Raw genomic sequence first — 27,238 nt, 5'->3', positions numbered from 1 at the left:
TTTATTAGGTACAAAATAATATTGTCTGCAAATTAAGCCAACATTTCTTGATTACCATATCAATTATATCCTTGAATTTCAGAGTTCCTTATCTTCTTTGAAAATTACTTTAAATATAATGCAAATAACAAAGGGGTAAAGGGCACCCCTGCCTGTTTCCTCTATTCAGACACAACTTATCAGAGAAGAATTCTCCCACTTTAATTCTTGCCTCCAGGCCCTCATATATCCTTCTAATTAACCTTATTGTTGTATCAGGGAATACAAATGCTTCCATTGCTCTACTCATAAAATCCCAGCTTGCTCTGTATAATGTTTTCTCTATATTAAGGCCCAACAAGAACAGCAGTATTTTCTTACATTTTGATTCCCTCTGGATCATCCTTGTTCTATTAATGTTGTTAAATGTTTGCTACCCCTCCTCAAAACTACACTGATCCATATCTGTCAATTTTGGCAACATCTTTGCCATTCTTTTAGTTATTATGGACATGAACAATTTATAATAATGGTTTAAAATTGAAATGGGCCTGTATGAAGCTGGGTGTGATGGGTCTTTACCTTCCTTAGGTATTATAGTCACCACAGCTTTCTTTAAATATGTGGGTGCTTCCTCTTCTCTCCTTTTAAAAAACTGTCAAGCAAAATCTTCCAGATCTTTTATCACTTTCTTCCCTCCTAACTTCCAAACCTACACAGGAATACCATCTACTCCTGGAGACTTTTGTGCATATTGATTATCTGTCATTGTTTTTATCACATCTCCTTCTATCTTAGCTGTTAATTGTTGAGCCTCATCTACCTCTATCCTTGGCATACTTAAGTCTTCCATAAATATTTCCATTTGTGCTCCTTCATAATTTCTACATTCCTCTGCTTTATACAAATTTTCATAAAATTTCCAAAATATCTCCAATACCTCTACAGGATCTCTGATTATTTTTCTTGTTAAAGACTCCTGGCAACAACCCTTTCTACTTTGTTGACTAAGTTGTTGTGCTAAAAGTTTTTGTGCTCTGCAATTGTTATCAAAAACAGATATTTAACAGCACTATTTTTAAAATCATATATAATATCCAGATATTTCCTTATTTTCTCTTTAGCACTCTGCAGTTTCACCCCTCTTGTTCTGCGAGACTCCCCTTATTCTGCAACACTTTAACCATTGCCAGCCTATTTCAATAATTCTTACTTCTTAACTGTATCTCTTTTTATTTTATTTCTACCCTATTTTTAAACTCCACTTTTATTTTATCCCACTCACTAGCTATAACTTATGAAAAAAATTCTATCTTCCCCAATAATGCTTGAATAATCTCCATTACCCATTCCAGAATTTCCTATTTTTAACAGATGGGTGTGGAGGTGCTGCTGTCTAATTTTACTTCCTTATCCTACACTTTTATCTTAGTTGTTATTGGTGCATGATCTAAAACAGTTATTGGGTGTATGTTGAAGCTTTCTAGTAAGTGCACATTTTCCTGTGAAATATAATTTCTGTCTAGTCTAGCCCAGTTACTGTACCTTGGGGAATAATATGTAAATCTCTCAGAGTTCCAACTACTGCATTTGCATCTTCTGTACCAAATATTTCCATACATTTCTTCAGAAATCTACCCTCTTGTTTGTTATACTTTCTCTTCTAGGTCCTCCACCTGTAAGTAATATCCCCTGTTGAAAGGTAATTATTTCTCCCAAATTTTTCTTACGCCCCAAAATAGCAGTATAGGTGGAATATACGTACATGCAAGTGTAATCTCCTCCGTTGCCAGTAGCCCCCTACTACTACAAATCACAAATCTACCATTACTGTATTTTTCCTTTTCTATCACTATTGGAGCCATTCTAGCAATTAGTGCTCCCATTTTCCTTTGTCCCTGACAGTTTGTTGAATGTCCGTCCTGAAATCCTTTCTTTATGAAACTCATCTGCTCACTTCTTTCTAAATGTGTCTCCTCTAGCATTGCTATTTGCATTCTGCATTTCTTAATATAATTCAATAGTGTTACCCTTCGGTCTATACCTGTGCGGCCATTCACTTTCAAACATAATATGGATAGTATAGCCATTATGATAAAAAAATTATTACAGTCACCTATTATATATGTCAGCTTTTGAAATGATTATTTTCAGGTTTTGTGTTACATGCATCCACTAGTGGTTGGCAGGTTGGTCCTTTATACAGTTGCTTCTTGTCATCTCCCTTTAAACCTATGTCACATTTTACAACAATTTTTGTTTAAATGAAAACCCTCAAACAAAAATCCATACACACTGCCAGAACACTCACATAACCTGTTAATTTAAAACAAACAGACACGACTATGTACATCTTCAAATAATGAAACTGAACCCTGCTGATAGGAACAATTGTCCCAAATTGACAGGTGTACCCATAGGCATTACCTAACATAAAGTGAAAGTTAAGCATGATAAAACACATTACAGCCTATGCTCCTACATACACAAATTGCTCTCTGGTCTTGTCTTATCTTTATTCTCCTTCCAGATATGAAAAACAGCTTGTATGCTTTTAGAAAACTTTAACTTTTAGCTATAAGAAAAAGTGCACTGGCTATCTTTAAATAAAACTAAATTATACACTGTTATAGTAAATGTGTTGAGGTATTTAGGTACCAGGTAGCTCTCCTTCAGGGCTCCATTCCCTGTACTACAGTCCTTTGTCATAATATATAGACTCTCTCTGCCCTTGAGTATCAGGAACCTCCTTGGCTACCTCTTTCAACTCCAGTAATGCAAGGACGGAGAGCTGAGCCTGCCTCAACTCCTCTTCACTGATCCTCCCCAGCTGCCTACTAAAGAAAGTCTGGTACAGTCTGCCAGTGGTGACTACTATCACTTATCGTACCACTAGAAGTATCACCTTCCAAGGAAATTCCAGCACCTTTTCCCTGCTATTGCTCAGATCCTGGATCACTGCTACTATTCAGCTACATCTCTAAAGTAGCCACATCACCAGCCCCAGATGGAGGTGTAGACTCTGGCAGGGTCTCCCCCATACTGCCTTCCTTTCTGGATTGTCTCCATGCCTGGCTGCATGTAACATAATGCACACAAGGTACTGTACTGTCAGAATCCTTCCTTATTAGGACATCAGCAGGAATGTCCTCAAACAAAGCCACCTGATTACTATGTTGCCCCCCACTTCCCAGTCCAGATAGACTCTTGCCAAAGGTAGCTCAAAATGTTTCCCACCTAAGGCTCTTACTGAAGTGGACTGTCTAGGCAAGTATTGCTCCTGACTGACCACTGCAGGTTTGACTATGGTTATGTCTGACGCCTGTGTCCCTTTTTGGAATGACTTCCTTCCGTTCTACCAGGATAGGAGATAGACTTTTAAGAGAGTTAGGTACACCCGTTGCCTCTTAGTAGCCCACCACCATTGTAGTGCTCATCTTGCTAGGTGTTTCCTGAGATCCCTGTTCTCCTCCCTGCCTTAAGGGTCAATGAGACTGCACATGGCACATTTCATTACTATTAAAAATCTTACCCTAAAACTTTGGCATGCACCTGAACCTGTGGATTCCCTCTTGTCCAGGGATGGTCTAGGCTGGCCCCCATGGGTTCACCTAAACACATGTGCAGTGCTGGGCCCCCCCGTTCTATGGAGTAGCAACCTGCTAGCTAGATAGAGGTCCCCTTTCCTCCCCATCTCCTCAGCAGTATTACATTCCCAGTCTGCCACCCAAATCCTCATGTCTTCTGGCATAGTACTAAGGGCTTGTTTCCTGACCAAAAGCTCTGCAAGCTTTTCAAATGTGGTAACATTATATCCTCTCACTCATTTGTGAAAATAAGTGATGATTTCTGCAATATACTTAAGACATACTTTCATCACCCTTTCTCCTATATTCTCTAAATTTTCTTCTATACAGTTCTGGAGTTAGCTGATAACAAGCAAGCAAACATTCTTTAATGTTGCCATAATTTAAACAATCAACATCACTGAGTTTAGAAACTGCATGCATTGCTTTACCCATGAGCAAGGGAGCTAAAAACCTCACCCAGTGCCCTTGGTCATCTTGGGGCTGAATACACACCCTCTCAAAGACCATTAAAAAAGATCCATATTATCACCTTCCTTATATTGGGGAAAAAGTCGGCTACTGACATGAGCTTTTTGTTTGAGACTTTCTCCCTCCCTGTGACTCACATGCTTGTGGTATATGAAGATAATATCCATTTCATGCTGGCTTTGTTTTTCGATCTCCTCTACTTACAGTTGTTGTGTTCATTCAGCTGCCTGAAGTTCCATGTTCTTCATTTATAATGCCAGTATCTGTAAATCCAGCTGGGTTGCAAAGTCCTCCTGAGATGGAACAGACTGTCTTTGCTTGGTTTCCTGCAGATTCTCTCCTTGATGAATGGACAACTCTAGATCTTCTCCATGCTGCACTATGCTTAAAGCTGTGACTATCTCCTCTTTGTACATATTTGCTTGCTGTACTCCCCTGGCTTTGCACTCCTTTGCCAGCTGAGCTACTGACATTTTAGAATACTTGACAGCAGAACTCATCTTTTGCCTGTTCCTAAGTAGTCTGACTAGAAAATAAAATAACTGCTGTGCACAACCAAACCTCTGTACATTTTACCTTGTGACTGAGAAGGTCAACACAGTCCTTTGGTAACACCACTGTTTTAGGCTAAATAACTCTGGTTCTAGGTTCCATACCACTGGGCACCACATCTTACAGACTTGTGGTAACCAATGCCACTTAATGTAAAGAAAATACTGTTACCCAGTCTGTTTCAATGAATAATCCACAAAATACAACCTTGGCACTAAGAGCACAAAGGGAATACATGCTACTGTCCTGGGGACTGGTCTCCCATATCCACACCCAAATTAGACTGCACACTGTTCACTTGCAGAGCTACACTACCCTCTCCATGAGCCAATGTCTCCCAGTATCCCTCTATCCATGGTAACTGCCTTTCACACTAAGTATTATTTTTCACATTCACACACATGCACACAATTTCCAGGGAAGGCTGCTGAATTCTCCAATTCCACATAGCTTTCTTCCTGGGCCTGGTAGTACTGCCACCACTCTAAAGAAAGTCAGAGACTTATAATTACCTGTATGCTCTAATTTTGCCATTTGGTATCTCTTTGTCAGGTAGTCAGCCAAAGCAGTCTCAAAGACGTGGCCTTTACAGTTTCTTATTCCTCAGTGTAAATAGTTACCCTCTTCTCAATTAAGCAACAGTGCATAAATACACTTATAGAAAATAAATACCAGCCACAGTAGCTTAAAGATAAATAACATTTATTTTACTTAAATAATAAAGAAAGTAGAGCAAACAGAATAAAATATATATAGATTGGCACACAAAGAAAATTAAAGTGCAGTATACATAAAAAGACTGCTATAGAAATATCTAACTCCAGATAAGTTTCCTTGCTAGCTGCTACAAGAAGTACTGTACCTTAAAAAATGACTAGCTAATTTTCACAGATCGGACATTCTACCACAGCAAGTTAACACTTAGTACTACTCAGCCTTTTATTAAATTGCAATTATATAGCCAAAAGTCCTTCTATGATTTGTTACTATGGACACTGGTCATAAACCAGCTAGCACCACACTCATCACAACAGTTATCACCTGTGACCTAACAGGTTATTGGCAGGAAAGGAGGATTATGCTGGCATGTATTTATATTCCATCTAAAACTGCTAGCATGGAACTTAAGATAATTCTGGAAAAATAATAAGCTTTCAACAGAGATATTATTTTTAGGTGGGGACTGGAGCCTGATTTGCTTTGAAGCGTTATATCAGGGAGACCTAGAATGAAAAAATATAAGAAAAGAGGGTAGATTTCTGAAGAAATTCATGAAAATATATGGTTTGGAAGTCGTGAATTCAGTAACTGGAACTCAGATAGAATTTGTGTGTTATTCCCCAGTGTATAATAATTAGGTTACACTGAATATAAATTATATTTCACAGGAGCATGTGTATTTAATTGAAAGTTTTGACACATATCCAAAAGCTATTTTAGATCATGCAGCAATAAAAACTATGATAAAGATGCAAGGTAATAAAATAAAAAATGAAAATCAGGTGTTCTCCTACTTTTGCGTTAAAAACAGGATTTAAGGAAATGGTAGTAGAAATGATCCAAGATTTATCAAGGATGATAGATGTTTCTTCAGAGGAGATAGCTAGTTAGTGGGATAAAATGAAAATGGAGTTTAAAAACATGACAGAAATAAAAGAGAAAGATATGGAGAAATAAGTAATAGGAGTTATTTATAGGGATTGACAAAAGTTAAAGTATTGTAGAATAAGGAAAATCTGACAGAACAGAAGAGGAGCAACTGTAGAGTGCTAAAGGGAGAATAAGGGAGTATTTGGATAATATCCAAGTCAAGTCAAGTCAAATTTATTTATATAGCACCTTACAGACAAAATATTCCACCAAAGTGCTTTACAAAGTTACAAAAAATAAAATACAAATTCAATCAACATACATTACTAAAAGCCAAATCATAAAAATAAGTCTTAAGATTTGATACTGCCACTGAAGAAGACTGCCGAATATAAAGTGGAAGCTCATTCCAAAGTTTTGGAGCTGCAACAGCAAAAGCTCTATCTTTAATCGTGACCTTGGGACCTCAAGTAAAGACAAATCTTCTGAGTGCCGAACAGGGACATAAGGATGCAACATCTCTGATAAATAAATTGGGGTCAACCCCTTTAGGGCTTTAAATACCAATAACAAAATTTTAAAGCGAATTCTATAGAAAACAGGTAACCAGTGTAAGACTGCCAATGTGCATGAGTTTAGAAAGGTTGCTTTTACGCAACTATTTTTGATAACTCCAGAGCACAAAAACTTTTAGCACAACATCTTAGGCAACAGAAAGCAAAAAGGGATATTGCCAGACTTAGAAAGCCTATGACCAGAAAAAATAACCAAAGTTTTAATTATTTATTTTATTTTATTTTACATCTGTTGACCGGGTTTGTCCAACTGAGCTATGCAGCCCTTTTTCAGCGGAGGCCCGGGGAGAAAAGCTCCATAGTAATACTATTTGTTATGCAGAAATAATACAGAAATAAACATAAAAATAAAAATAGATAAAAGTGGATTACAAGCATATATCAGTATTTTACAATGCAGAGATACAGTATATGTACAGTTATCAGAAGTAGAAGGTCACAGGTCTGGTGTTATACACTATAAGCACAGAATAAAAGAAAAACACAAGTACAAAAAACATTGATAATACAGCAATGAATCAAAAAATATCTGTTGTCAGTCAAAACTATATTAAATCAGTGGAGGAGATGAAAGATGAATAAGTTCTCAAAGAGGTATTAGATATATTTCAGACATTTTATGAAATTTTGTATAAAGCAAATGAATGTGAAGAGCAAGGAAAGACACAAAATAAAAATATTTATGGAAGACCTAACTATGCCATGGTTAGAGGAAAAGGTGTCTCAGCAATTAATAGCCAAGATAGGAAGAGATGAAATAAAAACTGTGATGCATAATCAAATCAACAGGGAAGTCTCCAGCAACAGACTGTATTCCTGTGAAAGTTTGAAAGTTGGGAGTGATGAGAGTGATATAGATCTGGAAGGTTTTATTTAACTATTTGGGGGGTACCAACATCCTGGAAGAAAAATGAGGGGGCTGTATTACCCAAAGAAGGCAAAGACTCTTTATACCCAGTTTCATATAGACCCATTTCAATTGTAAACCATGATTATGAAGTGTTGATATCTATACTAGCCAAAAGAATGGCCCAGGTGTTTCCAAAAGTGATAGATAAGGATTAATGTGGTTCTTCTTAAGGGAAGGAAAATATATGACAGCACTGATAGAAACAGACTATAAGAAACCACCATTATTGTTGGTGAGTCCTGGTGAAGGGAAAGCATTCAAGAGAGTCAGCTGGGTGAGTAAAGCAATGTTAGCATTTTCATTCTTTGATAGAATAACAGGGTTAATTAGAAGTATATATGAAGGGTCAGAGGTAATAATTAAGATGGGATGGATCCTAACCGACAAGCTGTATTTGAACAGAGGAACAAGGCAACGTTGTCCTCTTTTACCTTTGTTATTTGCTTTACAGTTAGAGCCATTGGCAAAGAAAATAAGGATCTCAAAACATTCAAGTATATGAATGGTATGGTAATCAAGTATAAAATATTGCATGATAATTATAAGAATCAATCAGAGGAGCTTAGAAAGGATTGGGAAGGGTTACTGGATAAGCAATTCACAAAGAGACAATGGGGGATATATGTATATCTCCCAAATATGCAACAAAGTCTAGAAGATTTAGGATCTTTGCCTGGAAGTGTTTACATAGGTATTTTTATACCCCAAGTAGACTCCAAAGAAGCTTTCCTCAGTTGGATAGCAAATGTTGAAGGCAGGATGGGCAAGAAAGAGGTAGCTGGGAACATTTTTTTGGGAGTGTAATAAGCTGGCATATTTTAGGGATTCCCTGCGAACCGCTCAGTCTGAGAACCTGGGTGAGTGGACTGGATTCACTGGGGAGATGATTTTTTTCAGCTATGATACAGAATCGGAATTGCCTAGACATAGTAAATCCTTGCTGATTCTAATTATGGTGGCTGCCAAAAAAGCAATTAGTAGAAAATGGAAATCAAAGTCTAGACCAACTGTACTAGAAGTAGTGAACATAGTAACAGAGATAAAACAACTGGAATTGGTATCTTTAGAAAAGGGAGAGAGCAAACTACATAGCAAAAATGGGAATTGTGGGTACAGTATCTGCAGAGAAGGAACTAGGTTTAAGAGACAGGATTTGAATGGGCCATATAATGCTTAACTGACAATGACTGGATAGATTATAAGTGATGTATAATGCTTGGAACTACAGTTATTTCAACGGTGTCTGGGATGTACGGTGTTTGCAACTAAAGTGGTGTCAATGCTGTTTATTTTTTATTTATATAAATGTAAGATTTCCTACATCATATATGATAATTTAATAAAGATGTTTATTAAAAAAAAGAACACACCCGTCAACTTCCTCTGATTTTTACCTCAGTTTTGCTGTGCCCCTCATAATTATTATTTTTTTTAATTTTCTGGTAAATCACTGAGGATTACATTCAGTCAAGAGTTTGATGATTTTTATTCTTCAAAAAATGCATGGTGACACAAGCAATATTTTAAAAATGTTCCTGATTTGGGGTCTTTATCCCCCCATTATTTCTAATTTTGTCCATAATTCTTAGGCAAAGAAGTTGAGAGTTAAGATAAAAAAATGTTAGCTTAATTTGCAGATGATATTATTTTGTAAATGATAAATCCAGAAAATGACATTTTGGTGTTGTTGAACATTTTTAGACACTTTCAAGTCTTTTCAAGATATAAAATAAATTAATAATACAAAACAAAGGTTGTAAACTATGTACCCATGCTCATTAATTGGTTCAACGATAGCCATATTTATGGGGACATGATAACATGAAGTATTTGTATGGTTTTAAAAGCATTCTTTTATGGCAGCTAAGAATGTGTGGAAGAAGACTAAACAAAAGATAATATGAAGACAGAAGCTGGAATGTTTTGATCATGGATGTGGATCATAAGATACAAGGAGTAAAATGTTTTCAGTCCCTTAGTTTTCTGTACAGGCCAAGCATATGTTTATCAATGAGAGGAGAAGTTGTGGATGGTAATTAATAAAGAACTGAAGGAGTTTTCTGTGAGGAGAAGAGGGCAACAGTTAAGTGGGATAAGCTGATTCTGTCCTTAGAACAATGTGGTTTAGGATTGCCTGATTTGTAGGGAAGTTTTAAAGCCTACACAGTTAAAGTTCATATACATAACACAACCAGAAGAGTATAAATCAAAGTGGAGAGGAATGATTACCAAATGGGGGAGGGAGTTGAGGAATAAAGAAAGAGTAGGATTTTCGTCCTGAAGGAGAGTTGGATGTTTCTGTGGAATATAGCAATACAGAATACTTTATTCATAAAGCAGAAGAACATATTCTAAAAACCTAAGACAACATGGGAATGGATGAAGGAGACTTTACCAAAAGGACAACTGCAATATAAGCAAGAGATGACTGGAATTTACTGGAGAAAATTAGCAAAGGAACCAAGGCAGTGGGAGCAAATAACTTGAGGGTGAAAGATAATAGAGTGGGATGAGGCGTAGCAGAAACTTGGGTTGCAGGTTAGAGACTGCCTTCCCTTACAGGGATTGATATATGCTAAAGAGAAATGGTTAGGGAGTGCTAGGTGAAAGACCAGCACTGGTAGAGATTTTAGTTGAGTCTAAAATTGAAGCTGTTGTTAAAAATTGTATAATTAGCAGGGCAAGTAAAATATTACATGATAACTGTAAAAACAATCAGAGTGGGTTAGGAAATCTTTGGATGAGAGAAAGGTAAGTCAGTTTACAGAGGAACAATGGAAGGATATCTGTATGACTTTCAAGTTTGCAACAGAGTCCAGAAGGTTTAGGATTTTTGCTTGAAAGTGTTTGCATATGTATTTTTATAACAAAGCAGGCTTTGGAGAATTTTTCCTGAAGTAGATAGCAAATGTTGAAGATATGACAGGAAATGGAAAGGTAACTGGAAATATTTTTTTTTTGTGGGGGTGTGTAACTAGCTGACATATTTTAAAAGTTCCCTACAAAGTACTTTGTCATAAATGTTGAGGGAGAAAATGATTGCAACTGGGGAAATTATTTTTGAGCCTGGATATAGGATCTGAATCCCCTAGACATGACAAGGCTTTACTACGTTTAATGCTATTGACTGCCAAAAAAGCAGCTACTAGAAAATGGAAATCCAAATGTAAACCAACTATAACTGAAATACTGAATATTGTAATGGAGATAAATAACTGGAAGACTGTTCTTTGAAATGGGAAAGAGCAACTTACATAGGAATACATGGAATGTGTGGCAGCAATACATGCCAAATACTGTTCAGAAGGAGGAGTGAGGTTTAAGGAAAGGCAGGAAATAAGTTATTTGCATAATGCTGGAGTGGATGAAAAATGTTAAAAATAAAACATATATGTATACTGCATGAAAATAACAGTGAAAAATGCTGCTATGTTTTGCTTTATGTTAATGCATGTCTACAAATGTTATTTTTTAAAATACGATAATTTAATGATGTACAAAAAAAAAAGAAAAGAAAGACAGCACCAATGATAAGGTGGCTATTATTGTTAGCATTCAAATTTCAAGTGAAACTGTCCCTGGGAAAAACTTTACAGAGGATGACTTCTTTAGGAAGTGCAAAAGCTGATTGCTGTTTCAGACCTGTGTCCCTAAAAGAAAGGAATATTCGAAAATTCCTCTTTACCACACATCTGTGTAGAGAATTTTGTCTGTTCTCCCTAGCAGTGGATGAACCATTATCAGCATCTACCTACTTTCAACATGTGGTCAGGGTGTTGCATCTACTGTCGCCACCTCTCTCATTTCAATGCCAGTCTCTCTCTCTCCCCCCTTCTTCAACGGTCATGTCTGACTATTGCAGATCTTCTGTCACACAAAATCCTTCCACCTCTTTGACTGATGCTCTCATTTCCTCTTGCCTCCTTACTGTCTCTTCCATATCTTTTTTCACATTTTTTTCTGCTTTTCTGCACGTGCCCAAAACACTGTACTCTGTTCTCTCTGACCTTCTTTGCAATTGATGCCACTTAGCTTCTGCTCTGATATCATCAGTCTTTATCTTAATCACAGTGTGCATCCTACCACCCATCTCAGGCACTTCATCTCCATCACCTCTAGCTTCCTCAACTATTTTGCTCTCACAGTCCAGGTTTCTGTACCATGCAGTAGTAATATCACTGTTTCGTATAATTTAATTGTAGCTTTGTTGGCATTCTTCTGACACAGACTACCCCTGACACTCTGTGCCAGTTGGCTGCAGCCCCACTGATTCTACCTTTGACCTCCTCATTCAGGCTTCCTTTCTCCTCAGTCATGCCTCCCAGATACCTGAAGCTGTTAACCACTTACACTATTTTCCATTCTATCTCAATTTTAGCTTCTTCTGAATTTGCTCATTTGCTTCCATGACAACTGTCTTGTCTGTACTCAGTTACATCCCAAGTGCCTTCCTATTTTGGATTCCATTCCATTCCCATGTGCTGAAGTTCCTTTTCAGAGTATGCTTGTAATGCCACATCATCTGCATACAGCAGCTTTGTTGATAAGTGTCCATGACCTTTTTGCTAATGTAGACCATCACTAGTAGGAACAGTACTGGACTCAGAGCTCAACACTGATGAATCCTCCACTCCCACTGGGAACCTTTCTGAGAGTCCAAACACTGTTTATATTTGTGCCATTGGATCCTTGTACATACTTTACAGTAATTCTACTACTTCTGGGACTTCAAACCATCACAGGACTGCCCAAATATTTTTTTTTGGACCTTGTCATATGCCTCCTTCACATCTAAGAATGCCCAGTTGAACTCTCATCATCTCTAGCTTCTTCTCTATCTGTCTCACTGCAAAGATTAGGTCTGCTATATTGCATTCTAATCTGAATTTGACCTGATTATCTCATATCTTGGTTTTTACTTCTTTGTGTATTTGTTTATCAGTCATCCTCTCCAACACGTTCATTTAATGTGTCAGGAGCTTGATACCTCTATCCTGCCTACAGTTGTGAATATCTCATTGTTCTATACACTGGCACTAGAATGCTTATACTCCAGTCATCTGGGATGTGCATTTCTCTCCATATTTCTGTGAGTACCCTTTGGAGCTATTTCTCCCATAACTTACCAAACATCTTTTTTAATATCTTTATTAAATAATCACTTAAGATATAGGCATGCATACATTTATAGAATGGAAGAACCACCATAGTAACATTTTTTTTTCATTTATATATATTTACATTACATACATGTTTTCTTTATTTATAACAGCTATCATTCAGTCAACTCACCCAATATCTTGATTATATTTGCAGTGACCTCATCTGAGCCTGCTACTTTCCTTGACTTAATTTTTCTTAGTGCTGTTCTTACTTCTTCTATGATTGCCTCTTCTTCCTCTTCAGCTGTACACTGTGTATGTGGCAGTACTGCTTCTGTGGAGTTTTCTTCTTTCAGATAACAGCACTAATTATGTTCTTATTTGCCCCTGTTGTTGGCCACTCATCAGCCCTATCTCATACAACTGACTCATTCTTTCCCAATTCACCAAGGCCGAGTCTCAAATGGGAAAAAAGTCTCCAGTGAAGTGACAAAGTGTGCAAAAGATAAAGTAGAAATTAATTTTACCAAACTAGCTGCCATTTGTACTAATTCTACAACAGCTATGTGCAGAAAAATGCTGCAGAAGTTACTCTTGCAGAAGAATTTATTAACAGATATATAATCAAAGATCACTGCATTATACATCAGCAAATTTTGTATAGCAGTCTTAAAATCTGACTACGTATTTTCAATAATGACTGGCATTGATAACTACATCTGCCCTAGAGGACAGAAATGTAGGACATTTTTAGCCTTCCTTGAAGAAGTACATGCTGTGTGCAATGATTTAATTTATCATATGGAGCTAAGACTGTTGAGCCAAGTAACAATTAACCAGTGTTTTTTTTTCAAAGAGGAGGTATCAACATTCCTAGAAAATTAGTTCAAAATTTCATACATTTTAAAATTCTCTTTGTGACATTTTTAGCTATTCTTGAAGAAGTAGAAGCTGGGTGCAGTGACTTACTTTATCACATGAAACTGGTTGAGATAATTAATAATTGACCAGTGATTTTTTCTTCTTTCAAAGAGGAGGTAGCAAACTTCCTAGAAAATCAAACAGCTTAAAATTCTCTTTGTGATATTTCAGTACAGCTGAATGTTTTCAGAAGTTACCTACAGGGAAATATCAAATTATAATGTAAATGTCTGGATCTGAGAAAGCTTTCAAAAATAAAAAACTAATTTTTTCAAAGATTCAGCTGACAAACAGTGAAATGTGCCACTTTACCATTTGGTCATAACATATTTCTCACTGCAAACATGTAAAGTTGGGAGAAAAAATACACCAGTCATAATGTTGTTTTGGGTGAAGTGTTTGACAGAATATTTACTTTGCATACAGAAAAAGAAGAAGCCTGACTAAAGCTCATTGAAGATCCATTTTCTGTGGGTACCGAAAAAACAGTACATGTGTAGTTAGAGGTTATCAAACAACTTTAGTTTTCAATAATTTACAGAAATAAACAAAGAGGAAGGCACCTTGCAGGACTTCTGCAAAATATGGACAGTGAAAATACAGAAACATTACAGAACTTGCAGTGAATAATATTCAGCATATTTATCAACACTTTTGTATCTGAAAAGTCATTGTCATTTACAGGAATACAAATAAGCAACATTCTGCTCTGATTGATGAACATTTGGCAGACATTATGAAAAATGACCCTTTGAATATGACAATCTTGTTGTGGAAAAGAGATGTAATGCTTCACATTGGTTAAGAAAAGCACATTTTCTTTTGATTTGTGTTCACATACCTTGTTGGTAAAGTGTCCATCACTGAAGTTCAAGGTATGCACAGCTTTAAGTGAAAAATAGTGGATGGATAAATATGATTCATTGTCTGTAAAGACAACATATTGTGACTGAATCCTGTGTGTCACAACATGTTAGCAGTTCCACGTAAATACAATGCTCAGCAGTAGTTTAAAACTAAACATCATAATCAGATCTAAAAATAAATAACAGAATCAGCTGGCAAAGAGTTAAATGTGTCACTTTCCCACTTGGACATAACATATCCATCACTATAAACATTATATAGACCAAGAAACCTTGAGCAGTTTGGAAAAAGAATCAACTGAGGAAGTGTAAAAATATAAAGAACAAAAATGTAGAGATTTTTGAAAGGTATGAAGAAGAATTATAGATATGGGAAAGAAAAAGAGATCTGATATGGTGCGATATTTAAGCAAAGGAGAAAGGCAAATTAATGAATACAAAAAAGCAGTCCCAAAGATATTTGAAGAGAAATACAGGCAAAGGCATCCAGGTATGGAAATTTTACAATACAAAAAATAAGATCGCAAAAAGGGAACATAGAACAGAAGATTAGTAAAGTAGAAGTTAAAAAAATAGAAGCTGAAGTTATGGAATACCTGCGAAATGAAGGATTTAGTGTAGAAAGTGTAACACAGGTTATATCACAGCATGATACTATTCAAACTTATCTTGAACTAAACAATGCTTTTCCATAACCTGTGACTCAACAGAATGTACACTTTTATATTGTAACCTATGGATTTACTATTCCAGTTACTGCACTATTTTTATTTATTATTATTATTATTATTATTATTATTGTTTGTGTATAATTGGTGAGCTTTTCTCCTCGGGCCTCCACTGAAAAAGGACAACAGCTCAGTTGGACTATCCCAGTCAACAAATGTCAAAACAATAAATAAATAAATGATGGAACAATGAGTCCTCAAAGTAAGGAGAAACAGGAAGATCATGAGACATCTGAAGAAGAAATAGAACATGGGAAAGAAAAAGAGATTTAACATGGTGCAATATTTATACAAAGGAGAAAGCAAAACTAATCAGTACAAAAAGAGCAGCTCCAAAGATACATATATGAAGAGAAATACAGGCAAAGGCATTTGAATATGGAAAATTTTACAATACAAAATATAAGAAAACAAAGAGAAAAGTAGAAAAGATAATTAGTAACGGAGAAGTGAAAGAAATAAAGAAACAGAAACTGAGGTTATGGATTACCTGCGAAGTGAAGGGTTTAGTATACAAAATCTAACTCTGATAACTCTACAGCAGGATACAGGAATGGATCCCCAAATTAAGGAGAAACTAGTGGAGTGGGAAACGTCTGATCAGTTGCCATATAAAGATACTTTGGAGCCTTCCAAGGAAAACCAGTACAAAAGTTCAGTTGGAGTTGCACAGCAATGGAAGGAACAGAAAACTGTGGTAATGCTAACACAGTCAATGTTGTGGAGTGATAGGCCAGTAAGTTCCCATATGAAAGTCAGTGGATGACACAGGATGAAACTGAAGAGAATGTGTCACAGGAAGATACTCTGGAACTTTCTTTAGAGTGCTTGCAGGAAATGCAGAGCAGAGAATGTGTCCTCAGTTTAGAAGAAAATGATCTAACAAAAGAGTTGCTTGATTTAATAGAGATGGACAAACATATTAAGATCAATGAAAGAAATAGACTGTAGAAAGTCAACAAAACACAAAACGTTAGAAGTCTAATAAAACAAATGAACACAGTAATTAGGACGGTTCATAGAAATTTATGCAATATAACAGAAGTGAATAGGATATATTACTGTGCAGCTAAATTAGTAACAGGTAAAGTTTTACCACAACACGCAGGGCAGTAAGGGAAAGAAAGGGGGAGAAATCAAATGCCATCATGGAAGTATCAAATAGAGAAAACTATAAAGCAATTAAGACAAGAAGTGCCACTATTAGAACAGTACACAAAAGGGAACAGATCAACAAAAATACTCGGAAAGACAGACATAATAAAAGCGATGCATGGTATCAGAACAGATCAGGATCTATTGTGCACTACTGCACATAAACTAAAAATAGCACAGGCAGTAAAGCTTAGAAGATATGCAGATAAATATAAAGGAAAAATACAAAATAAACAATTTATTGATAACTCAAAAAAGTTTTATAGAGAATTGGGAAAAAGGCAAAAGTAATTGAAACACCACCAAAAAAGAAGAAATAGATACATTTTAGAGAAATATCTACAAAGATCCGGTGGAACATAACAAAGACGCTGAATGGACAGAAAAAGTAAAAGAAAGAAAAAGAACTTCAAATTTACCGGATATGAAATGGGATGAAATAACAAACACAGAAATTGAAACAAAGTTAAGGAAAGATCCTAATTGGAAATCCATGCCCAGGTGCAGTACATAACTTCTGGTTAAAAGTATTAGTATCTTTACATGAAGACTTAGCCTGAGTAAGAACTATTTATATGCATACACCAAATAGATGCAAACCTGGTTAACAACAGGAAAAACAATACTCCTACTTAACAGCAATTTTGCAAGCTATCCTAAAAACTATAGACCAACAACTTCCTTCCAATGATGTATAAACTATAAACAGGAACTGATGCCAATAGAGTTTATAGTCATTTAGAAGAAAACTATGGCAATAGAACAAAAGGTAACAAAAGAAAGTCATATGGAGCAAAGAATCATTTGTTGTTAAATAAAGTCATAAAGGAGAACTGCAAAAAAGGGGAAGAATCTCAGTATGCCACGGATAAACTACAAAAAGAATTTGAGAGTATTTCACATTCATAGATAAAAGAGTGCTCAAAATGTATAAGATGCACTCTACACTGATCAATTACATTACAGTGACTATGAAACAGTGGCAAACCACTTTGTAGTTAAGCCATGATAAAGGACAAAGTAGTATCCCATGGATAAAAATTCAAAGGAGGATATTCCAGGGTGACTGTCACCGCTGTTCTTTTGTCTTACCCTTAACCCATTAAGCTGTCTACTTAACAGATTAGGCCATGGCTACAGTTTGGCCCCTAGAGAACAACAAAGTGTAAAGACTTTTCATCTTCTTTTTGTGGATGATTTAAAACTGTATAGTTCATCAGATGAGGAACTGAAAGCAGAACTGCAAGTGGTCAAAACTTTTTCAGATGGTATAAGAATGTCATTTGGTCTTGATAAATGTGCAAAAGCAACTTTTAAAGTATGAAAGCTGCAGCACCAAGAAAACATCAGCCTGGGACAGTAATGTGATAGAACATGAGCAACAGGGAGTATACAAATATTTGGGAACTGATGAAGGATCAACAATAAAACATGAGCAAACGTGAATAAAACTTAGTAATGGATATTTTAGAAAACTAAAATTAATACTAAAACTCCTCAGGTAGACAGCAAATGTTGGAGGCGTGATGGGGCAGAAAGACAGTAACTTGGAACATATTTTCTAGGAGTGTAATGAGTTGGTAGTCTTTAAAGATCCCCTGCAGACTGCTTGGTCAGAGTTGCTGGGTGAGCAAATAGGAGTGACCAGGGAAATTACATTTTTGAGCTATGATACAAACCTGGAATTGCCTAGACACACTAAAGCCTTGCTGAGTCTAATTATGATGGCTGCCAAAAAAAAAAAACAATTACTAGAAAATGGAAATCAAAGTCTAAATCAACTTTACTAGAAGTAGTGAAGATAGTTAGAGTTAAAACAACTGGAACGGAGATCTTTAGAAAAGATTAGGAGCAAATTACATAGGAGAAAATAAGAACTGTGGGATCAATGCATGCAGAGGAGGAACAAGGTTTAAAAGAAGGCAGGATTTGAATGAGCTATGTAATGGTTGACTAAAAATGACTGGATATGTTAAAAGTATGTATAATGTTTGCAGCTACAGTTGTGTCGCATGGTTTGGAATGTATAATATTTGCAACTGATATTGTGTCACTATGGTTTATTGTCATTTATATAAATGTAACACGGTCTATATCATACATGATAATTTAATAAAGATGTTTCTTGTTTAAAAATAATACTGAAAACAACTCCAACATATAGGAGCAAAGTTCAAGCTATAAACCAATTTGCTCTTCCTGTCCTAACTTACATTTTTGGAGTGATTGACTGGCCCCAAAAGGTACTGTATCATTTGGACAGGAAAACAAGAAAAATGCTTTATGCTTATCAAATGATCTATAAAATCAGTGTATACCAAGACTATATATTCCCCATTCTGAAGGAAGTATGGGCCTCCTTGCAAATGATTACATGTATAGATCTGCAATCATAGGACTGCATACATATCTACTAATCTCACAAGACCCAAACATAGTGAAAGTTTTAAAACATGAGGAGAATAATTCTAAGATGAGTTCCCTGCTTAGTTTAGCAGAAGCGTATTAGTGTCAAGTGGGAATGGAAATCAAACCAGAAGTAGATACACATCAGGCAGCAAGTGAATGTGCCAAAAAAGAATATAAGGTGAAGGATCAGATAAGAAGGCAAGAAATGTGGACAATGCATAAATATAGTTGCAAATATAGAAAACTCTTGGAACTACCTCATGTCAATCAGGATCAAATGCGGGAATGGTTAATGAGAGGTGTATTTAAACCAAAGACAAAAGTTTAATATTGGTGGCCCAAGATAATGGACTATGTGCACAGTGGTTTAAAAAGTCCATTGAACATGTGGGAGAAACAGACAAATGTAGGTTTTGTAAAACAGAACTGGAAACAGTTGCACAATTTATTGCTGGTTGTGATATACTAATGGCAGAAGGACTGTATACTGAAAGGCATACTAATGTGGCAAGACTATTGCATTGGGGATTGTGCAAACATTATAATACTGAAGTAGCTGAAAAACATTGGAAACATGAGCCACAAAGCGTTATAGAAAATGATGGTTTATATCACATGGGATCACCCATTACCAACAGTTCAAAAAATAGATATGAGAAAAACAGATATAGTAGTTCATGAAAGAAGACAAAAGTAACATTGATCATTGAAATTGCTATACACTGTGACTACAGTGTCTTACATACAGACAGACACAAAGTCGTAAAATACAAGGATTTGCATGCAGAAATGAGAGCAATTTGAAAGAAGGGTACCCAGAGAGTTCCAATAGTAGTAGGAGCAGATGGTCTTACAAAAAAAGAATTCACAATCATACTTAGATATGCTATGGATACATGTAACTCTATATGAATTTGCAGGAGGTAGTTCTGGGCACACTGCGGGTGCTGCGAAGAGCACTTCTGGCTAACATCAAAGACTGAAACAATACTAATTTCATGAACTTTAATCATACTTTGACTTAGGAATGGGGTCCATTCCTGTCATGGTATTAGAAACCAAAAGACTTGGAGAAATTAAAGAGTACAAAGACTAAAAACCTTGGAATAGATCCTAATAAAACCACTGAAGTAAAACCAAACAAACCAAGGATCCGAGACGCCATATTATCACACTTTATTAAAACAAATTAAGAAAATGCAAAGCTTTCGAGCCAACAAGACTCTTTCTCAGTGCTCATAAAATCTGTGTGTTACACATGCAACTTAAATATACTTAAAATGACCCTGCCAGCCTGTCAAATCAAATGACATCATAATTAGATAATGAATACTAACAATTTAAAGTGCTATACATTCCGTTTGCAGCAAAAGAGTGTTAGAGCATTAATAGCCATTATTTAAAAATAACAGTTAAGTTATCCTAAAAACTCTATAAAATAGTGACTACGCAAAACAATACATACAAAAACTAAACTATTGTATATAACAATATTTTACTTTTAATATATGATTAAGATTATTCATTGTATTAATACCAGGGAGTGCATCAGCTCTGAAGTAATCAATCCACCTATACTCAGCCAATTCAGTTCTATTCATTATATCCCCACCTCTATGATGTAAATTAGCTACCTGTAAAACCCTAAATTTAAAGATATGGTCCTCACCTAATTGTTGTATATGTCTAAATAAAGCATTTCTATCTATCTTCCTACATAATATGGACAGATGTGAGGTTATTCTATCTTTTAACCTTGGGTTGGTTTTCCCTATACAGAAGCACGGGCATTTTACACAGTTAGTTAGATAAACTACATTTTCAGAATTACGTCTGGGAAAAGTACTGAAATATATATATTTTTTTGAGATATAGGATGGACAAAATACTTATTTGTGTTTATAAATCTACAAAAGCTACAATTAAGACATGGAGTGGTAGATTTATTCGTATCTAGACACAATTGTTTCTTTCTTATATCATTTTAGCATAATATTTGTTTAAGATTTCATTCTTTCTTATATACAAAAAAAGGTCCATCACTCAGAATTTTATTTAAATCACTATCCAAAGTAAGAATCACCCAGTTCCTTTCCGCTATAGTTTTAATACTGGGTGAATGTCTATTATATTTAGTTATGTAGCCTAGAGACAATTTTCTACTTGCTCTGTTAACATTTCCCCTATGATTATACTCATTACCAAATGGATAAGGTTTACCAGATGTAAGACGCACAGTACTTACTGTTTTCATAGTATCTTCTATCATTTTTGAATCACACCCTCCATGTATAAAATGTAGCCATGGTGGTACGACAGTAGCGTTGTTACCTCACAGCAAGAGGTTCTCCCATTCGATGCTCGGCGTGGCTTGGGAGTGCTTTCTGTGTGGAGTTTGCTTGTCCTCCCCGCGGTTGGGTAGCGTTCGAAAGACATGCGTGTGTAAATGGGCGTGCCTTCGTTGAAGGTTGGGCGTCGAGCTGGCACCTCTGCATTTTGTAAAAATCTACTGCCAATCATTAGCGGACTGGAGTTCCGCTGTGGCGACCCCTCACCGGGAAAAAGCCGAAAAGACAAACAAAACCCTCCATGTATAAAATCTACTACCATACTCTCCATCTCTTTAACAAAGTTCTCATCTAAAGTATTAAGTCTACTGGCTCTAAGAATTGACCTTTAACTACACCCTTATAGATATATCTAGGGTGCATACAATCTGCATGTACATATCTTGTTATCTGCACATTTTTCCTATGAATGACTGTATGTAACCGATATTGGGGTGGGAGGTTGGTGTAATCGTTAAGGTGCTTACCTTAGAAACACAAGGTGCAGGGTTTGATTCTGACATGGGGTAATTGGCTAAGCTTAAAATGACCCATAAGGGCAGTTAGCCTAGTACTAACCTATGAAATAAAACTTATATACAAAAGATCTATTTTTTTCACAAGAGCATTTAAGTTCAAATTGCAAAAAATCAGTTGTGTGCCTTAGATGCTCAACAAATCTATGCAATTCCTCCGTTTCCCCTGTCCTTAAAAAGAAAACATCATCCATGAAACACTTGTAAAAAGCAATGCTATTATTCTGAAACTCAGCCCTTGATGTATCTTCACTATAAATGTAAAGTTCCTCCCATCGTGCTAGAACTAAATTTGCATAACTATTAGCTGCAGATATTCCCATAGCTACCCCTAAAAACTGGTAGTAATGGTCACTATTAAACAAAAATACATTATTTTCTAGCACAATCTCTAACATCCTACAGATTAGTTCTATTTTGTTAGATGGAAAGACACAAAGAAGTCAAACAAACAGCAGAGAACCAAACCAGGAAGTAAATGCACACACAGCCAGGAAATGGAACAGCTTGTTGTAAGTTCACCAAGGCAGATTCAGTAAATCCAGTTAGGCACCAAACAAATTCAAATAATTCCTTTATTCAGAACCACAGAATAATAAAACACAAGCGCTTTCGCTCAGAGGAATTCTGAGCTTTATCAAGTGACACCATGTTGTTGAATCAGGTGTCTTATATACCTTGAAAATCTTAGGTTAATTAGAAAGCACTACCAATTAACATTTTAAAGAGACTATGCACTATTCCACATGCTTAAAAATTCCTTTAAAACAAAATATATAAAAAAATATATAATAGATTGCTTAAAATAATGCATTAATGCATCTGTCACTGCTAAAAATGCTAATAGCTTAAAATAAACAAAACATTGTGCACTGTTTCCCTAGTGTGTAACTTTGTGATAAAACTTGCTTTGTGGCAAAAGTTGCACTTCTTTTGAAAATTGGGATAAGATGGAGTGACTTGACGTACCAACTGTTGTTCGTGTAAGTATAATATAAGGCTAATGCCTAGTATGGGTATGACAATATTTTCCTTTTCTTGGTCTTGTTGACAACCCTGCTGGAAAAAGAACACTATATCTTAACCAAGTTAAACTATGCTGTACAATAGGTCTTTCCTTAACATAGACTTTATATAGTGTAGCATTAAGTGAAAATCATGCCCATGTGTATGAGTACCTGCCATAAGTAATTGTGTGGGGAATGCCAAACTAAAGTCTTGCCCCTCTTAGTTTCAATAGCGGCTTGATACTGATCAAACCGTTGAGCCCAGGGGGTCTCCCAGCATCTAACTTTAATTGCCAGAGGAGTTCTCGATATTCTAAAGTTGATTCCCAATCACCCCCCCTGGCATCAGGCTTGACTTGCTCCAGTACCATAAATTTCAGTTTTATGTTTGGACAGGTCAGGGAGTGCTTATAAAAAGCGTTGGTTTCCTTCTTTTTGTTTATATCATAAAAATGTTCGTATATCCGCTTGCGGAATTCCCTTTCCGTTTTGCCTACATAGAAACTGCTGCATGTGGTGCAGAAGCCTAAATAGACCACCCCCTTGCTACCACATGTGAAGTGGCCTGCGGGGTAAATTTTAAACCTTCTGGATGGAATGGTGATACTTTTTTCTTCCAAGATGGCATGGCATTGGCTACATGCCCCACATTTAAATGTTCCCTTTCTTGCTGGGTTAGTTTTCCTTGTAATGCTCTGCTTTTTCTCAAACATTTCCTTGAGATTGGTACCCCTTCTCCTTACAAATGAAGGTTGGTCAGGCAATAGCCCCTTAAACTCTTCAAAGAGGGCAAGTACAGGCCAGTACTTTCTTAAAGATTCCTCCATTTCCCTTGAGTGCAAAGAGTAGGTGTAGATAAAACTGTTCTTAAATTCATTGTTGATAACGGGAACGGAGCTGGCTGGTATGCTCGTTCCTTACCCAGAAGGGGTGGATAGACAGTTCCTCTTTTGGAATTTACCTCCTCGACCAGGCTTTTGAAGAGGTCCAGAGGATAGCCCTTTCTAAGAACAGACTTTCCAAAACCTGACCTCTGCCATGTAGTCGTCATGTCCACTGCAAATCCTGCTTGCCCTGATGAGTTGTCCTTGACAATGCCTTTTTCTGGAAAAAGGATGTGCACTCTCAAAGTGCAGAACAGAGTTGGAAAAAGTAAGTTTTCGATACAGCTTAGATTGAAAACTGTTCTCCAAGTAATTTTTGTATATGGTGACATCCAAATAATGCAATTGGTCTGGATCGGTGGAGTGAGTGAACTGCAGAAAATTGGTACTTGCATTGATATGAGCAAAAACTCAAAGCTCATCCTCAGACCCTTGCCACAAGATGCAGATGTCGTCAAGGTAACGTCTGTAGAGTAGTAGATGTTGCTCCCAAGGGGGGATCAATACAAACTTGTGCTCCCATACGTGAAGCACCACGTTGGCATAAAAGGTGGCACAGGATGCCCCCATTGCTACTCCTTTACTTTGCTTGAAGAGTTCTCCATTGAAAAAGATGAAGTTGTTACGTAATACGATTTCCATGAATTCAATGACCAAGTTGCTTAGTCTGTTGTTCAAATCGGTTTCATTGGTGAGAAACTCACCAAACCAGTCCAGACCCTCATCATGTGGAATGCTAGAAAAGAGATCCTTGATGTCAATGGTCACCAGCAACAGGTCAGGAGAAAATGTATTGTATTTACACGCTTTAAAAGAGCTTACTTCTTTGTTAAAATCTAATGGTACAGTTTCACCAGCATTTGCTTGTAATCAACAGCATGCAGCCGGTGCTAGAGGCAAGGCATCCTCTGGGCGTGCAACAACAGAACTTTTCAAAGGTTTACCTACCTTTGATGCAACAGGAACACGTGGGGGACGAGGAAACAATGAAGTTAACCATGAACAACTTGAATTAATCGAGGAGAATGAGAATACAAGGAACAAGAGAACTGGGAATAGACCTAGTGACTTTAATTTTTCTAGATGGGCTGGACAACAGTTTGGCTTTTCTAAAGGTACTGTAAACAATCACAATTTTTCCAAATTTGAACAAGACTTTGATGAATTTAAAGACAAGCTATACTTGCTCAAATCTAACCAGCTTGAGATTGATTACCTTAGAGAATGTTCTAGGGTTGAACGAATCCCTAAAGGTTTAAGGTTTTACAAATTTCCCAATAATGTGCAAGCAGGTACTCCTTACTATGAAAAGTTATGTGATATTTTGATAGAGCAGGTGTGGAAATGTTGAACCTAATGATTTCTGAATATGAATGTAAAGCTTATTCATTATTAGAGGATTTGGAAATATTGAATACTAAAATAACAACTGATGCAGACTTTCTGCTTTTTAAAAGTGACTATGATCTAATGTTTAACAAAGTTGATATGTTTTGTGACAAGGTTTTAAATAGAAAATTGAGAAAGCTGGAAAGAGACTTGGCAGAATACAGGGAAGGGGTGGCTTACCCTGCCCCTAACCGTTATACCAAAGGAGTGTTTAACAAAGTACCTTCTGTAGTACATGCCCAAGAGGAAAATGTTCACGAAGAGGTGGAAGAGCCACCTCAAGAAGTGAAAGGCTAGCTGAAAAGGGTAGGAAGGGTGTCAACCAGGATTTTCAGCAGAACCCGGGAGGCCCGGGGTTTGGGGACACAAACAGGCACCCAGGGCATGGACCCGCAGGTAGTGAATGAGGAAAGTTTTTTTGAAGTAACACTAAACACTTCAAACACAGAATTTGCTGTGGACCATATTAACAGTATTAAAGGCAATGGTATAGGGGGCCTTAATGACATGTGTACTATTTTAAGAAAGGATAACTTTGCCATTTATAATTACACGGACTTTGAACTGGATGACTGGGTGTTTGACGTGTTCACGCGTGGCTTGCAATTTGTGCCTTCTAGACCTATGAATCTTTCACAGTCCCTGGTTGAGTTAAAACTCTTTACCAGGGGTTTGAATTTAACACACTATTTTAAGGGGCAGCAATTTATGGAGACAGGTCCAAGCCGCAGAAGTGTATTTAACCCCCCACTACACCCACTCATATCTTTTTTTGAGAACTTGGTGGAAAAGGATTTTAGGAAAATATCTATGGACAGAAAGACTTCATTAGCTGGCAACTTCTCTAAAGAAGGGTTCAACTTTATTAAACAGTTAAAGGACGAAAATGTAAGGATAATGAAGCCAGACAAAGGCGGAGGGGTAGTGTTGATGTTTGCTGCAGACTATGAGGCTTACATTCATAACATGCTCCAAAATGATGGGCAATATTCAACAGTCTCACGAAATGAAGTCAATATTGCTCTAGCGCAAATCAACTACCATTTGTATGATTTACTGCTGCAAAATTCCATCAATGAGAAGCTCTACAATTATTTACATGTAGAAAAACCAAGGATACCGGTTCTGTTTGGCATCCCTAAAATTCATAAGGGAACTAACCCACCAGCATTCAGGCCAATAGTGGCAGGGGCAGGAGGAATCACGGAACCCATCAGTAAATTTATTGATTGTTTGACTAAGAGATTCACCCCCCTGCTTACGCATGTATGCAAGGACTCCTGGCACTTTCTGTGTGATTTTCCTACTACCAAGTTTTCTCCTGACCTGTTGCTGGTGACCATTGACATCAAGGATCTCTTTTCTAGCATTCCACATGATGAGGGTCTGGACTGGTTTGGTGAGTTTCTCACCAATGAAACCGATTTGAACAACAGACTAAGCAACTTGGTCATTGAATTCATGGAAATCGTGATACGTAACAACTTCATCTTTTTCAATGGAGAACTCTTCAAGCAAAGTAAAGGAGTAGCAATGGGGGCATCCTGTGCCACCTTTTACGCCAACGTGGTGCTTCACGTATGGAAGCACAAGTTTGTATTGATCCCCCCTTGGGAGCAACATCTACTACTCTACAGACGTTACCTTGACGACATCTGCATCTTGTGACAAGGGTCTGAGGATGAGCTTTTGAGTTTTTTGCTCATATCAATGCAAGTACCAATTTTCTGCAGTTCACTCACTCCACCGATCCAGACCAATTGCATTATTTGGATGTCACCATATACAAAAATTACTTGGAGAACAGTTTTCAATCTAAGCTGTATCGAAAACCTACTTTTTCCAACTCTGTTCTGCACTTTGAGAGTGCACATCCTTTTTTCCAGAAAAAAGGCATTGTCAAAGGACAACTCATCAGGGCAAGCAGGATTTGCAGTGGACATGACGACTACATGGCAGAGGTCAGGTTTTGGAAAGTCTGTTCTTAGAAAGGGGCTATCCTCTGGACCTCTTCAAAAGCCTGGTCGAGGAGGTAAATTCCAAAAGAGGAACTGTCTATCCACCCCTTCTGGGTAAGGGAACGGGCATACCAGCCAGCTCCGTTCCCGTTATCAACAATGAATTTAAGAACAGTTTTATCTACACCTACTCTTTGCACTCAAGGGAAATGGAGGAATCTTTAAGAAAGTACTGGCCTGTACTTGCCCTCTTTGAAGAGTTTAAGGGGCTATTGCCTGACCAACCTTCATT

The sequence above is a fragment of the Protopterus annectens genome, chromosome 7.part0 (assembly GCF_019279795.1).
Source record: "Protopterus annectens isolate FY-2018-M chromosome 7.part0, PAN1.0, whole genome shotgun sequence".
NCBI classification, from domain to species: Eukaryota; Metazoa; Chordata; order Ceratodontiformes; family Protopteridae; genus Protopterus; species Protopterus annectens.
Note: the sequence above shows the minus strand (reverse complement) of the source record.